Consider the following 15,714-nt stretch of genomic DNA (forward strand, 5'->3'; position numbering starts at 1 on the left):
AACCAGGGTCCACCTTTCCCATTTACCTTTCATTTTCCTTTAGGGATACATTCTGGTTGGGTAGCGACAGTGTTTATGTGTACAGAAATGTTGCTCCAGGGTCGACAAACTATGTAACCCAGAAACATTTCTCACCAGGCAAAAACATGGCAAGTAAATGGAAAAAAGCTGTGATATGCAGTTAAAAAAACCATGAAGTTAAATGTAAAACTGTGTTTACTGCTAAATTAAGTCTGTCCATCACTGTGAATGAACTAATTATGCAGAATACAGCCAACTACTGATCCATAAGTATCCTGTCAGGTGAAGTCTTATTAATTTTTTTCCCAAACGCCCTTTTGTAAACTGCTTTCATAGCAATAAATAATCTTTATTACTGTTTATCACCAAACAGACCAGCCATAATATCTATACAAATGACTTTTAATTTAAAGTTTGTTTTGTTTCATAAGCATGCTAGTAGTATGCACTTGGCATATACTTGCATGTGTTTGTATTTCTTTAATATACTTATGCTATAAGGGTCATAGTTGGCCAAAGGCACAGTGCTTGGTGTGATGTATGTGCGTTTGATTAGTCATGTGGTTTTAGACTGTGATATATTATGCGAGTTTAATGAGATCAGCTCAGCTTTTTGCCCACACAGTGAACTGTCTTGAAAACCTAACTCTGTAATTCATCCATATGACAACACAGAAATTGAACCTTTTTTGTTCACATTGAACTAAATGTATAGCACTTTTTCTGTGTTCACACTTTATCTATGCATAAGTAATGCAACAAAATAAATTCCTTAATAAGACGTCTACATAGATCATAGTAAGAAAAATACTATGGAAGTCAGTGAGGTCTCTGATTGGTTTCCTCAAAATATCTTAGTGTTTTCCATTTTTGGGTCAACTATCCCTTTAAGGTACAGTTATGTACCCAAAAAGGTACAACAATGTATTATGTTTTGTATACCTGTAAAGGTACAAAACGCAGTGGCGGCCGGTGACTTCTTTTTTTGAGGGCGCTCGATGCGAAGTTCGTCACAACATGTATGTAGCCCGTCTTGTGTGTGGTTTGTAATTTCAAAATATGTGTTCGGCACATCGAGTGAACCTGCGTGCATCACGTGTCTTGTCAAAATAAGTGCCTGCTGCAGATGCGTCTAAAGGGTTTATGATAAAAGAGACGCCGGCGTTTGCCAGATACTCGTATAATCTCATGCCTAATCAGAGTCTTGCGTGTATTTTGTGACCGTGAGCGTCTCTTGTATCATAAACGGTTTTGATGCGTGTGCAGCAAGCAATTATTTTGACAAAACACGACGTGATGCACATGGTTCACATGACGCAACAAACATGACTCTCCGAACACATATTTTGAATTTGCGCCCCTCGGATAAGCAGTCACGAGCCGCTACTGACAATACGGCTGTAGCACCCCAACTTTTAAGAAAAGTTATAGTTTTATGATGGATAAGGATTTTTCAACAGGATATACAAAGCACACTGTCAGAATACTAATATGTACCTCTGAGGAACTAATATGAACTCTTTTGGTGCAAGGGTATACTTTTTAAAAAAGGACTGGATCGGTGACAGCTAGGGACCATTTTCTTCACAGTGCATTTTATACACAAAGCCAAGAAAAGTTTCTAGTTTTAAGTTTTTATTGAAACCCACCATATCAATCCCACTTTCTCTTTATTATATCAGGCCAATGATTATTTCAGACTAGAGAGCTGGTTGAGAATCAGTTTAATCATTTTTGCAATTTGTTCTAATGACTCTATAGGGGCGCTACAAATGCACGCTTCAGCTTTAAGGAAGCTCATCTCTCATCTTTCTACGAGATAAGGTGTATTTCAGCATATTTATGTCACAGTCCACCATGCTTTATCGACCTTACTCTCTAAGTTGTTTACTCTTAGCATGAGTTCATAAAACTGCCTGGAGTTCAGGTAGAGATGAAGAAGGGTAACACAAACATGCAACTATATTTGGGAGGAATACGCTGCATATCTTCCACAAGTGTATATTGCGGCCATCAATCAGTGAACATTATGCGGTATGCTTGCGCAGCACACAAAGCTTTTGCCAAGTCCACCATCATGATATATCCCTTGTGAAATCCTGAAGTATTCCTGCCAAGCAAGAACCACAAATTGTGCACGATGTCAGGCGAGACAGAAACGCAATTTACATACAAACATTTCAAGTCGGAATACGAACAAATTGCCATGTTGTTTGAAATTAAGCATACCCATTTCAACGTAATAGCTGTTATGTTGTAATGGCTAAAACGGAAAGGGTCAGCGGCCCTGTTTTTATGGGTTGGTTTTGAATAATTACATGTTTTTCATTCACGACGCCCCTTCAGCTCTTTTCATTCAAAAGCCACAGACTGGAGAAGTGATTTTAATGGCTTCTGACGTGACCGTGGGTGTGTGGATATTTGGTTGCAGGTGAGTTCAAGCATGTGTGAGCACTGACACATCTGAAGTGACCTGCCAACACAGGCACACACAGCAGAAAGGTTTGTTTCACTGTATTAGATAAAACATCTGACAGACTAACATTGTTTTCATACTAGGCTATCCTTTAATCTCAACTGGTAGCACAACCAAACAAAAAGACAAAATACTAAAAGATTATAAAGGATTTTTGGCTTATATAAGAGTCTGCTAAATGAATAAATGTAAAATGCAAATGTAACAAAGGGTTGGGTATATAAACAAACATACAAATTTTGTTGTACCTCCAAGTTTTACCGTGGGTTCACACCAGCCGCGTTTGAGATGTCAAATTTGCGTCTACCGCGTCTAGTTTGCCACTTGAACATTTTGAATTGACTTGCTTCATTCGCGCTTGAAAGCCGCGCGTGAAATTCTAGTAACTACTAGAGCAAGCTCCTGATTGGTTAACGCGGCTTGTTTTTGCTGCAAAGTTCAAATTTTTCAACTCGCGCGTTTGCTGCGGCAATGCTTAATTTGTGCAATGCTGCGTTCACACCAGCCGCGGTAAAGGCATCAAGCGCGGGATATTGTAATGTTAAGTCAATGTGAAGACGCGTTGGGCGCGTCTGGAGGTCTTGCGGCGCGAATGAGGCTTCTAGCGCAGCGCGGTAGACGCGATTCTGCTTCATTCGCGCCGCAAGACCTCCAGACGCGCCCAACGCGTCTTCACATTGACTTAACATTACAATATCCCACGCTTGATGCCTTTACCGCGGCTGGTGTGAACGCAGCATTACACTCTTAAAATAAAGATGCTTTAAAGGGATAGTTCGGCCAAAAACGATATTAAACCCATGATTTACTCACCCCAAAGCTGTCCGAGTTGCATATGTCCATCGTTTTTCAGACGAACACATTTTCGGATATTTTAGAAAATATTTTAGATCTTTCTGTTCATTAAATGTTATGTTACGGGGTCCAGCAATAGTCCACGACCTTCAAGTCCAAAAAAGTGCGTCCATCCTTCACAAATTAAATCCAAACAGCTCCAGGGTGATAAACAAAGGTCTTCTGTGGGTAATCCGTGCGGTGTTGTTGTAGAAATATCCATATTTAAAATGTTATTAACGTTATAAACTACCTTCCGGTAGCGCCGCCATCTTAGACTCAGGAGAGAGTATGAGCGTAGTGTACGCACTTTTCTTAGTGACGTATGACAAATTTGGAGGGCGGGGGCACAGAGCAGCAGCAGAGAAACTCTGTACGTTGCGTAAGCTCTCATCCTGAATGCGCATCACTCCAAAATGGCGGCGCTACCGGAAGGTAGTTTATAACGTTAATAACATTTTAAATATGGATATTTCTACAACAACACCGCACGGATTACCCACAGAAGACCTTTGTTTATCATCCTGGAGCCGTTTGGATTTAATTTGTGAAGGATGGATGCACTTTTTTGGACTTGAAGGTCGTGGACTATTGCTGGACCCCGTAACATTACATTTAATGAACAGAAAGATCTAAAATATTTTCTAAAATATCCGAAAATGTGTTTGTCTGAAAAACGATGGACATATGCAACTCGGACAGCTTGGGGGTGAGTAAATCATGGGTTTAATATCGTTTTTGGCCGAACTATCCCTTTAAAGTACCCATGAAATCAAAACTGACAATTCTTGTCTTTATTGGAATATCACAGTGTTCATTATTAACAATTTATCCGTGTGGGTCATTATTTTATATTTTTATTCATGTGCCCTCATAAACTTTTTTTAAAATCTAAAAATGTGCCGATTATTCTCAGATGACGTCAGCTAGACAGCTTGGGCAGGAGCATCCGTTAACTGCTCCCCCTCCTCCCCTGCTGCGAGTTCCATTTCTGAATGAAACATCTACTTTTTATATCCAATTAATTCATAGTGGAAAACACAAGCCAAGCCCGCTATTTTTCTTGTGTGATTTTTCCGTTTGACTCGGAAATATGTCACAAAACGGAAGTCGATCGCGACTTCCTGTTTACAGGGACTTTAACTCTTTAGAACCTAAAGCAAAATAGGTTGTTTTCACACATACATTTATTTCCGGACTATAAGTCGCACTTATTTCAGTTTGGCGGTTCCTGGAACTTATAGTCAGGTGCAACTTATTCGTCAAAATTATTTCAATATGAACTGAGAGAAACCATTACCGTCTACAGCCATGAGAGTCAGCTCTATGCTGCTCCTGTATTTATGTAATTCAATGATGTGAAATGATTACGGGACCTTTTTGAACTTGATTTGGCTTGTCGTGGTAATTTAGCCTAATTCAGCCTTCCAGGTATGTTCTGTATGCTATTGTGTATCGTGTAAATAACTGTTTATGTTACTTTAACATGTACAGACACCTATTCAGCTTGCTGTTCTTTGCTATTGTTTAGTTGAATAACTTGCCTTTCCAGATCAAATGTCTGTTCTTTGGCTTGGATTTTGTGAAATCATTTTCTAAATAAACACGACTTATACTCCGGAGCGACTTATAGTCCGGAAAATACGGCATTTATATTTTTCTTTACTGTCAACTTCTAATGCTGTGTTCAGACAAGCCGCGGTAGAGGCGTCAAGCGCGAGTGATTTCAATGTTAAGTCAATGTAAAGATGCGATGACGTGTCTGGAGGTCTCACGGAGCGAATGAGGTGTTTAGCGCGGTAGATGCGATTCAGCCTCATTCGCGCGTGTAGTTTGCACGAATGGCGCAAATTGAGCATTGCCGCGGTAAACACGTGAGTTGAAAAATTTTAACTTTGGCGGAAAAACATGCCGTGTTAACCGTTCAGGAAAAAAATATTTATTTCATACTTTTTTATAATGTAAAGAATCTTTTTCACTCCAAAGAACTTGGATGTTAAAAGGACACTCCACTTTTTTTTTGAAAATATGCTCATTTTCCAGCTCCCATAGGTTAAACATTTGATTTTTACCGTTTTGGAATCCATTCAGCCGATCTCCGGGTCTGGCGGTACCACTTATAGCATAACTTAGCACAATCCATTGAATCTGATTAGACCATTAGCATCACGCTCAAAAATAACCAAAGAGTTTTGATATTTTTTCTATTTAAAACTTGACTCTTCTGTATTTACATCGTGTACTGAGGCCAACATAAAATTAAAAGTTGTGATTTTCTAGGTCGATATGTCTAGGAACTATACTCTCATTGTGGCGCAATAATCAAGGACCTTGCTGCTGTAACAAAATTTTCCGCTAATTTTTGAGCGTGATGCTAATGGTCTAATCAGATTCAATGGATTGTGCTAAGCTATGCTAAAAGTGGTAGCGCCAGACCCGGAGATCAGCTGAATGAATTCCAAAACAGTAAAAATCAAATGTTTAACTGTAAGGGAGCTGGAAAATAAGAACACTGTCTTTTTGGTGATGGCATTATGATTTAATCACAAGGAGCATCTATAGCTTTCTTATCTGTCTGACGGGAGATGCTCACAGCGTTTTATTCGAGTTCTCCTGTGGCTTCATTTCAAAACAAAAGCAGTTCTGTTTGCGCTGTCGAAATGACAGACAGATAGACAAGCAGACAATGCGTGGAATAACTGCAAACACACACACACAAATACACATGGAGAAAAACAACAGCGAGAGTTTGATACATGACTGAATTTTAATGGAATACAAAAAAGTTGAGTGATTTTAAAGGTTATGTGAAAAGGGCAAAGTTTGGGCAATAAAAGTGATACCTGATTCCTGAATAGAAAAAGTTTTGTGACTTACTTGTATACACTTTGATGTGTAAGACTCATAAGTGCAAAAGTAACAACATCTTTTAGTTTTGATCTCATTTTACACCCCAACACCTGTCACATAAGACCATCTTTATCTATCCAGTAATTCCTGATGGATCATATTAAGCCTTATTATTTTTTCATTTACCTGTAAACAGTAAAACGGCTTACCAACACAGTTTCAGGCCGCCTACAAATGTAATATATGTAATTTAAGCGGTATCATCCACACCAAAACAGAATCACAAACACACATCATCCTCCTCCAGCCCACTGCCATTTCACATTATGTGGGCAATCTGTTAATCGCCACCTTCATGTATCTTATGCTTTTGCACCATAAACTGAGACAGGAAAAGTTTTAAACTTTTCAAAATCAAAAAGTTCACATCTAAGAAATAAATAAACTGTACAACCATATTCAAAGAGACAGCATAGAGACGAATATATCAGCGTAGAAATTAGCTGTTTTAAGTCTAGTACTAGATAGATTCTGTGTTCAGTCCCCCAAGGAGCAGAAAAAGCTTTTCTGAGAAACCCAAGTAAATAATGAAGCAGATGAAGGGGAAGTGTTGGTGCTGGGAAACAGCGAGTTAGTATCAAGAAAGCTGGGAAAGATAATCAAAGCTCAATTCAGGTTTTCCTTTACCCTACAAACACACCAGTCGGTCTGGCAGTGCTGCAGGCAGCACCAAGATCAAAATGATTGAGATAAGTGTGGTTGGCTGGTGAAAGTAACGAAGTTGGCCATTGCCCGAGGGCTTAGACAACCTTGCCAAAAACATAATTAGTTAGCGAATGTCATTCAAAATGTCAACATTTAAGTGTTCTGCAACTTTAGTAAGATACATCAAGATCATCAAGATGTAAATTATACCAAACATAAACATGCTAATTCATACACAGGTATGTGTATACAGACACACACACCCACACAAAATAAAGCAGTCCAGGTATTCTGACAGGGTTCTCATTTTACCTTTTATCACAGCTCATTTATATTCAATTGAATTCCCCAGTGTGCATTTTCCCCAACCATCACTCATTTTTTATTCTCTCAGGATAATTCTGAAATATGAGAATATATGTCCTGCATATGCCAAATAATGATAGTGGAGGATATACTTCAAATCTTGAGACTGCTGCATGAGCTATTGTACAGAATGATACATATATCCTGTTGGTTTGATTCTTCAATTATCATATATCATACCACAACCCATATAATAGCATACACCATTATGTTGTACAGAAGATTCCAACACTATGATGTAGCGACGTTTCTAATAAATAAAGCTGTCTTCTGTGCTCACACACACACACACACACACAGAAGTTAATCTGATCAGAAAACCTCACCTATCAGTAAAAGATGAATAATTAAATGATATAGCATCCATTCCTTCACATGCAATTCACCTTAGCCCTATAATAAAATAAAAAAAACGTCTTCAAAGTCACTTGCGCTCATTAGCAGAGATTATTTTAAGTGCTTGGATTGATGGATCACTTATCTTTCACAGCGGGGATTTCTGCCTTGCATGAACACATTGCTTCTAATTAACACTGTAAATAAGTATAAATGGTTGTACTTTTGTCTATTCATTATTTCAGTATCTTTACCAATTAAATGTAACAACCTTAAAAAGAGAACAAAAGATGGAACGTAAACTTTACATTTAATTTGATCTGTCATTATTGTTTCATAAGCATTAATAAAAAGCCTTTTAAAATATGTATTTGCAGTTTGCCTTTAAATTTTAATATATTGCCTCGAGTTTGTGATGAAAATGAAATGTCAAATCATCAATTGCATTTTATTTTTTAATTTAAAAAGGAAGATGCAATATCACCTTAAAAATGACCAGTCAATTTTGGCATTTAATTTCCATGCAGTTTTCTATAATGAAATTCTAAATCTAGTTATAATTTTCATTTTTTATCATTCATTTATTTATTTTAAATGGGCAGAAAAAAACTTTCATGTTAAAGCAATAGTTCACCCCAAATTCAAAATTAGACCATATTTTCTCACCTTTAAACCATCTTAGATGTATTTTCTTCTTTCAGCTGAACAGAATCAGTTATATTAAATAATATCCTTGCTCTTTTTTTTGTAATAGCATTGGATAGTGCCCCATTTTCAAGTTCCCAAAAGCACATATATCCATCAAAAACTAATCCATGTGGTTATTAAAAGTTTTTGTAAGAAAAAAAGATATAAAGTACTGTGCAAAAGTCTTAGGCCACCAGACTTGTTGTTTTAGAAGTTGTAATGTCCATCCATATTTATTTTTCAATCAATTTCATTAAGATACAAACAGAAAATACAGGAAATGTATATGTATATATATATATTCAGGACGAAATGTCTTCTTTAGGCATCGTCTGTGTTTAGTGTGACCTGTTTTGGCACTAAACATGTCTTGAGCGTTTTTGAGCAGAATGAAGAAAGACTAATTTCTTTAAAATGAGAAATTAGGATTTAATTTTATTTAATTTTAAGAGATCCTGCAGTTTCCTGCTATTGCTCAAGTGGAAGGGGAGTTTACACTAAAAAACTTATCAGTTTACATTTTTATAAAGTTTTTAATACTATATTTCCTGTATTTTCTGGATGTAAAGAGAAACAATTATATATATGATCACTAATATTGCAAAAACAACAGATCTAATTGTGGCATGGTGGCCTAAGACTTTTGCACAGTACTGTATTTCAAACTTTGTATATGATCACTGGCTTCTGGCAATGGCCATATGTGCATTGTGCAAGTGAGTTGTGCATTGTTCAAGACATTTAATAACCACATGGCACGACCGGCAGGTTGTGACTGAAGTGCCCCTTAATCTCGGCATTAGCTCTTTTGGGCAGTGCTAATTGCCACATAAAATCTGTTTCATTCGAGACATCTTAGTTCTTGTGACGCTTATTTAGTTAAGGTCTATTGCCTAAAATAACACTGCAGCGTTTAAACTGTATTTAAACTGTCCCATATTTTGGAATACTCAATATCAAAAGAAATGAATTTGATTAACTCCCTGAGCCTGCCGACTGGCAGTATTGTAGGTTAAACATCATCTTTTCTCCAAACATAAAGAAAAGAATAATTTTTTATCCAGAATAATAGCCAGCCTTTCACATCGCAATGCTCCTGGTTAAATATTCCTGTTAGATGTAATCTACTGTTTGTGTTTAAGGCAGATGGCATCACTTTGTGTCTGGGGCAGCAGCTTGAAATGCAAAACACATTTACAAATGTCAAGCGTTTATCTAACACTGAAAACTATTACATCTGTGAGCCGATGTTGCTGTCTCATCTGTTTCTTTCTACGCTTGCTATCTGCATTCTTACAGAGACTGATGATATACCAAAGTCCTCTCTTTGTACCTATACAGTCATGGAGAATCATCCGGGCCAGCGGCCACAGGACAGTTCAGGGTCATTAAACACCCACAACAATTTTCTACGAGTCATCCACAACATGGACCACAACACTGCAAATTACATTAAACATTAAACAGCTACAAAGAGCCACGTCAAATGATTTGTCTGTTATAAAAAAGACTACTTTAGCTGACCACGTATACGAATACAAAAACGTGCTGTCTCTGTCAAGGCTCAGCAGTCCTCCAGAACCAAAGTAAAAAATGACTGCATATATTTAAGCTTGACAGAATCTGCGTACGGTTGCTGCTGGTGTTGCAAAGCAAGCATGAAGACTTGCTACTGCTGCTATAATTCCTGCAACGAGCATGCAAGTAATGCTGCAATGTTAGCTACAATATCCCATAAACAGATCTAAGCAGGTGGAGCTGGGGGTGGAGGTGGGTTATTGTCAGTCCAATGTTAAACTGTGCACAGCATGCTAATTTATATGCATGTCTTGAAAAAGCACACATTGTCACTGACTAAATATCATCTAAAAAAATACACACGTCAGAGCTGATTGGCTGGAAGTTATGGTGCTCTGGAAGCCCACCAGAAACTGTTTCCTTAGTATCTTATTACTTCAGACTTGACCTGCTGCTTGATTGGCCAAGTCTGCAACAAAGCTGCAAGGCCTGCCTTACTGTGGGTTCATACCAGATGCGAGTTCAACGATTTGCGCAAGTAGATTAAATACAAAGTCGATGCAAAGACGCGATCAGACGCATCCTCGTGTGGGACGATGCGAATGACGCGATATGTGCGACGCGTTTGCCGCAAAAACACGCGCTATTCGCCTCAAATGCGTCTTTGCTCAATTTGAAAATATGCAACTCGAGCGAAAAATTCGCATGACACAAAGTTAAATACCGCGAGTAATCTATAGTGAGTAACGCGATGCCCGAGTTTGGTGTGTACGTAGCTTTAGGTTTTAACGGGGACATTTTTTGAATATTATTTAAGATGTATGTAAAGTTTAAGCTTAAAATACCCCATAGAAAATGTATTATAGCATGTTAAAACTGCCACTTTATAGGTGTACAGCAAAAATTTGACATTTTTGGGTCGTCCCTTTCAATGCAAATAATCTGATGAAATGCAAACACTGATCACCATAATGGTGGTTTGTTGAAATTTTAACTCAATTGCTGTCAATTATCTTCTCTCTCTCCCTATCTCTACGCTAAATGGCAGTGCCATGGTTGGATAGTGCAGATGAAGGGGCGGTATTATTGTAATAAGATTCCTTTTCTACATCACACGGGGAGCAAAATCTGAATGGCCTATTTGTTCATATGTTTGCAGAGAATGGTTTACCAAAACAAAGTTACAGTTTTTTTTACATTTTAAGGATGACAGAAGCACTGGGGACATGACTATAGCATTTAAACATGGAAAAAGTCAGATTGTTATGATAAGTCCCCATGCTGTGAAAATGATAGATATGGTAAACAAAGTGTTACCTTAGGGAATGAAATTTACTGTCAGTGGTATTACCTGAGAAAGTGTTAACACAATCTGACTTTTTTCATGTTTAAGTGCTATAATTGTGTCCCCAGTGTTTCTATCAACCTAGTAAATGTGAAAAAGATCAACCCAGTAACTTTGTTTGGATAAGCCATTCTCTGCAAGCATGTAAAATATAAGTTCATTAAAATTTGACTCCCCTGGTGATGTCAGTAGGGGATACCACCCCTTAATCTGCACTAAGGCACTGCTATTTAATGCAGAGATCAGCTCATTTGCATTTAAAAGGACACACCCAAAATGGCACATTTTTGCTCACACCTACAAAATGGCAATTTTAACATGTTATAATAAATTATCTATATTTTATTTTAGAGCTAGAACTTCACATATGTACTTTGGGGACACCAAACATCTTAGAAAGTCTTGTGAAATGTCCCATTTACATGAAACCAGTTTATTTAGATGTTATTGTGAATACTTGTCACAATAGTATCATTGCAGTGCCCAGCCAATACATTAGTCATTTGCTACTTGCCACAGTCAAATACCCTTCTGTTGCAAATGCGCTGACAGGGTTATGACTGACTGGCTTTTATACGTAGGTGGCAAAAACTTTAACAGCAGGGGACATATCCCAGCTGGTTCTGTTGCCTGTTTGTGCAAGAGCGTGGGCATTTGTGTGCGTATGCAGTAAATCCTGTGTGAAGGGTACAAGAAAACCAGTGAAGCATACAAATGTGCAAAGTTTCTCACTTAATCTTTTTCTCCATGCCATTTACCCTCAGCAAACATGGAAATATGAGCTTTGGATGTATTTCCTCCACTTTCCTGGCTATTATGCCAATATTTCCATTTAATACACAGGGAAGTGCCTTGCCGTTAGATAGGCAGCCACCGGTAACAAATAAATAAGTCCTATAGACAACTGAAATCAATCTGACCTCTCAAATTAAAACAGTTGAATTGTAATGCAATAAACAACTAAGTAGCTTTTTAACAGTTGTGAATGCGGTAGATGCTACGGCATCGATTGGTGCAAATCCCCCACCAGACCTTCCGGTTTCTGAGGACGTAAACAAACTTTGAGCGAAAGCTTAATGAGCTTCAAAGCTTAATGAAAGAGAATTACTGAAACACAATTTGCTATAAGGGCAGAAAAAGACAGAATGGATATCAAAGAAAAGAAACAGCAGAGAACATTTTGAGCCTTTCTAATCCGTTTAAAACCTTGTAGTCAAAGAAAAACTGCAAAAACTTTCTGGTGCCTAAAGAGATTAGTCCGTTTTTCTGAAACTAGCAGGTGGTTAAGACGGGAACATGTTCCTGTCTGTCAATTCACCCTGTGTTTCTGTCCTTTAGTGAATCCATCAGATGAAATGATAAACAGTAAAGGTTTGATCAATAAATAGATTTGCTTTCGATTACAAAATTTTGTTTTAGCAAAACCACCTGCATCGCTTTAGATGAGATTCGGATCTGTAACCCAAAGGTCGTCGGATTGATTCTCAAGACAGGCAAAGGTACAATTTCTACAGAAGCACAACAGATCATGGGAACACAAATATTGATAAAATGCTAAATGTAAACCCAAACTGTCCTGTATAATGTGAAATTAGAAGGAATTCCTATTGGAATAAGGATTTTTATAAGATTTAATAAGAAACAAATCCTACTAGGATCCATTTGTTCCTTTAGATTTTTTTAATAGATTTCATTAGGATCAAATATAAATGTTTTAGCTATACTGTTCACACTCTGATTAAAGATCATGGACTTGGAAGTCTGCATTATGTCTTAAAGGAATATTTCAGTAACTGGACAGGCAATTTATCATTGACAACTGATGCGAAGCAGGTTTTTGTCATTTACATTTTACACTCTGACACACTTGTCTTTCTTCTGACACTGATGACACTTTAGTATTGATCAAAGTATCCCAAGCTGAAAAAAGTCATCTTTAAGAACGATCTTTCAACATTGGGGCTCGACCTCTTTTTTTACAGTCTATGGGCTCGGCAGCCTGGTCTCACTGGTAATATGTAGTATTTATGTATGAATCTGGCTTCTCTCTGTCAAGGCGTGCATTTTAAATATCAAACATACACGGACTGAAAGACGGAAATGTCACAAATCTGTGGAGTGGCACGCAAGAGCCAATGCGAGTTTGATATCACTGCCGTAAAGCAATGTGTCATAGAGCTTCTTGAGGCGCAATATTTGAATTCCAATTCATAACGAAGGCACGATTTGAAATTTTAAAGATGTGGATTACAGCGAATGAATAAAATTAACATCTTTTGTGAATTTATGTTGTGTTTTGGTGTATTTATTATTGCAAAGGAGAATACAGCATAAGAGATTAACTTGTTTTCGTTTGTCATGGCAAACAAACTAAATATTACAAAATGGTTAAATTTTTACAGAAATGTTATTCATTTGAAGGTTTTAAAGTGTAGTGTTGTTTAATATTGTGTAATTCTCTGAAAGTCATGAACATTTCAAGTAAATGAGTAAACTGTCTTAAATTAAGTCAGAAAATATGACTGAAAACGTAATTAATATGAGTAAGAAACGCCAATGCCCATGATTTTAATATTTATGAATAGGAATATGTGCAAATTTGTACAATACATTAATATTTAACGCATTATTCCTGTCGAAACGTCAATATTATATGTTTCAGTGTGTTTCAAACGTAAGTACAACCACACTTCATTACGTAAAAATACACACATATTTTCATGAGATCACTTGACATGGCCAAGCACCCACGTAAAAAACAGAAATGCTAAAATAATTTTAATCAAAAACACTTTTGAGATTCAGGAGCCTCTCTGATTGGGTAGGTTAATAAAAACAAAAATTAAAACGCACTGGTTGCACCAACAAGGATTATCTATCCAATACCTGTCCATTTAATAAAATATGGTCCTGTCCATTTAATATAATATGGTGCCTATGTGTGTGAATCCCAGTGTCAATTTTCAACCAAGTGAGTTTTGCTTCGTTCATGAGCATCTGTGTCACTATGACAGGAAGGAGCTCAGAGAGTTACACCAGTCAGAGTGTTAGATTACTCTGTTTACAGCGTATCTCTCTCGATATAATTACAGGAGAAGATCACTACAGAGAAAACCTTTTTGCCATTAAGTCAATCTCCTCCAAAATGACCTAGACAAAAGCAAACTGTTTGAGAGAAAAACACAGAAGCTACTCGAATCAAATACTTGGAAGTCCTACACTCTTGTAATTTAACCTATGTCGGGGAAAACATGTTTCATCTCTGTTTTTTCATTTTGGGGAAGTGACTGAGAGAGCAAACAAGAGTGAGATGATTAGAATCCTAATGACAGTCACTTTGTCATCTCCATTGGTTTATTATATAACCGGGAGTATTAAGAATATCTCCAACTCGGCCTGCAGCCAAGGACAGAGATGTTTTTCCAGAGTAATGAATGAAAATTAAAAATAGGTTGCGCTGAAAGCCCTGTGGTAGCAATAGTTTGATCATGGCAACCCAAGTTTGATTCTGATCTATGTGGTTCTTTGCCGATCCTGCTCCCCTTCTCCAATCAACACTTTCCTGTCATCGCTTTATTAAAAACTATCCGAAAGCTCCTAAAATATAACTTAAAAAACAAAATGCAACCTGATTTAAATTTTCTGCAGTACTGAAACTGTTGCTAGTGTTGTAGTTTTGGGAAAACACAGGTTTTAGACTTTCTTTGACATTGCAGACTAATGCTGCGTTCAGACTAGTCGTGGTAGAGGCGTCAAGCGCGAGTGATTTCAATGTTAAGTCAATGTAAAGATGCATTGACACGCGTCTGGAAGTCTCGAGGCACGGAAAATTTGTAACTTTGGCAGAAAAAAACGTGCCGCATTAACCAATCAGGAGCTTGCTCTAGAAGTGACGTGATTACAGGAAGCGGGCAGATTCGCAGAAGCCCCTCCCATTTTGTAAATTTCCCCATTAATGTCTCTATGACTAGAATTTCACGTGTGGCTTTAACGCGTGAATGACGCAAGTTCAGTGATTTGTGCGAGTAGATTACATACAAAGTCAATGCAAAGACGCGATCAGACGCATCCTCGCGTGGGGCGATGCAAATGACGCGATATGGACGCTGCATTTGCCACAAAAAACACGCTATTTGCCTTGAAAATATTCAACTCGAGCAAAAAATTTGCACGACACGAAGTTAAATCCTGCGAGTAATCTAGAGCAAGTAACGCGATGCCCCGCGTTTGGTGTGTACATAGCATAACTCAAAATGTTCAAGCGGCAAACTAGATGCGGTAGATGCGAATTCGCCGCCTCAAACGCGGCTGGTGTGAACCTACGGAAAGAATTCTTTAATAGATAGTAAACAAACAGATGAAGGAAAAATACCACTGTAAATGCTATCTGTATGTTTTAACATTCATTAGAAACTTGACAGAATTAGAAGATTGTAATAAATCCTAATGGGAATGAATATTAGTACAATGTAAACATGCAACCACACATGATTTGCTTTTCTGAACTCATTACTCTTTCGTTTTCTTCTTGTGTAGCAAAATAATTCTGACTGCATTGCTGTCGCTTTACAAAATG

Source organism: Misgurnus anguillicaudatus, chromosome 3 (genome assembly GCF_027580225.2).
Source record: "Misgurnus anguillicaudatus chromosome 3, ASM2758022v2, whole genome shotgun sequence".
In the NCBI taxonomy this organism is placed as follows: Eukaryota; Metazoa; Chordata; class Actinopteri; order Cypriniformes; family Cobitidae; genus Misgurnus; species Misgurnus anguillicaudatus.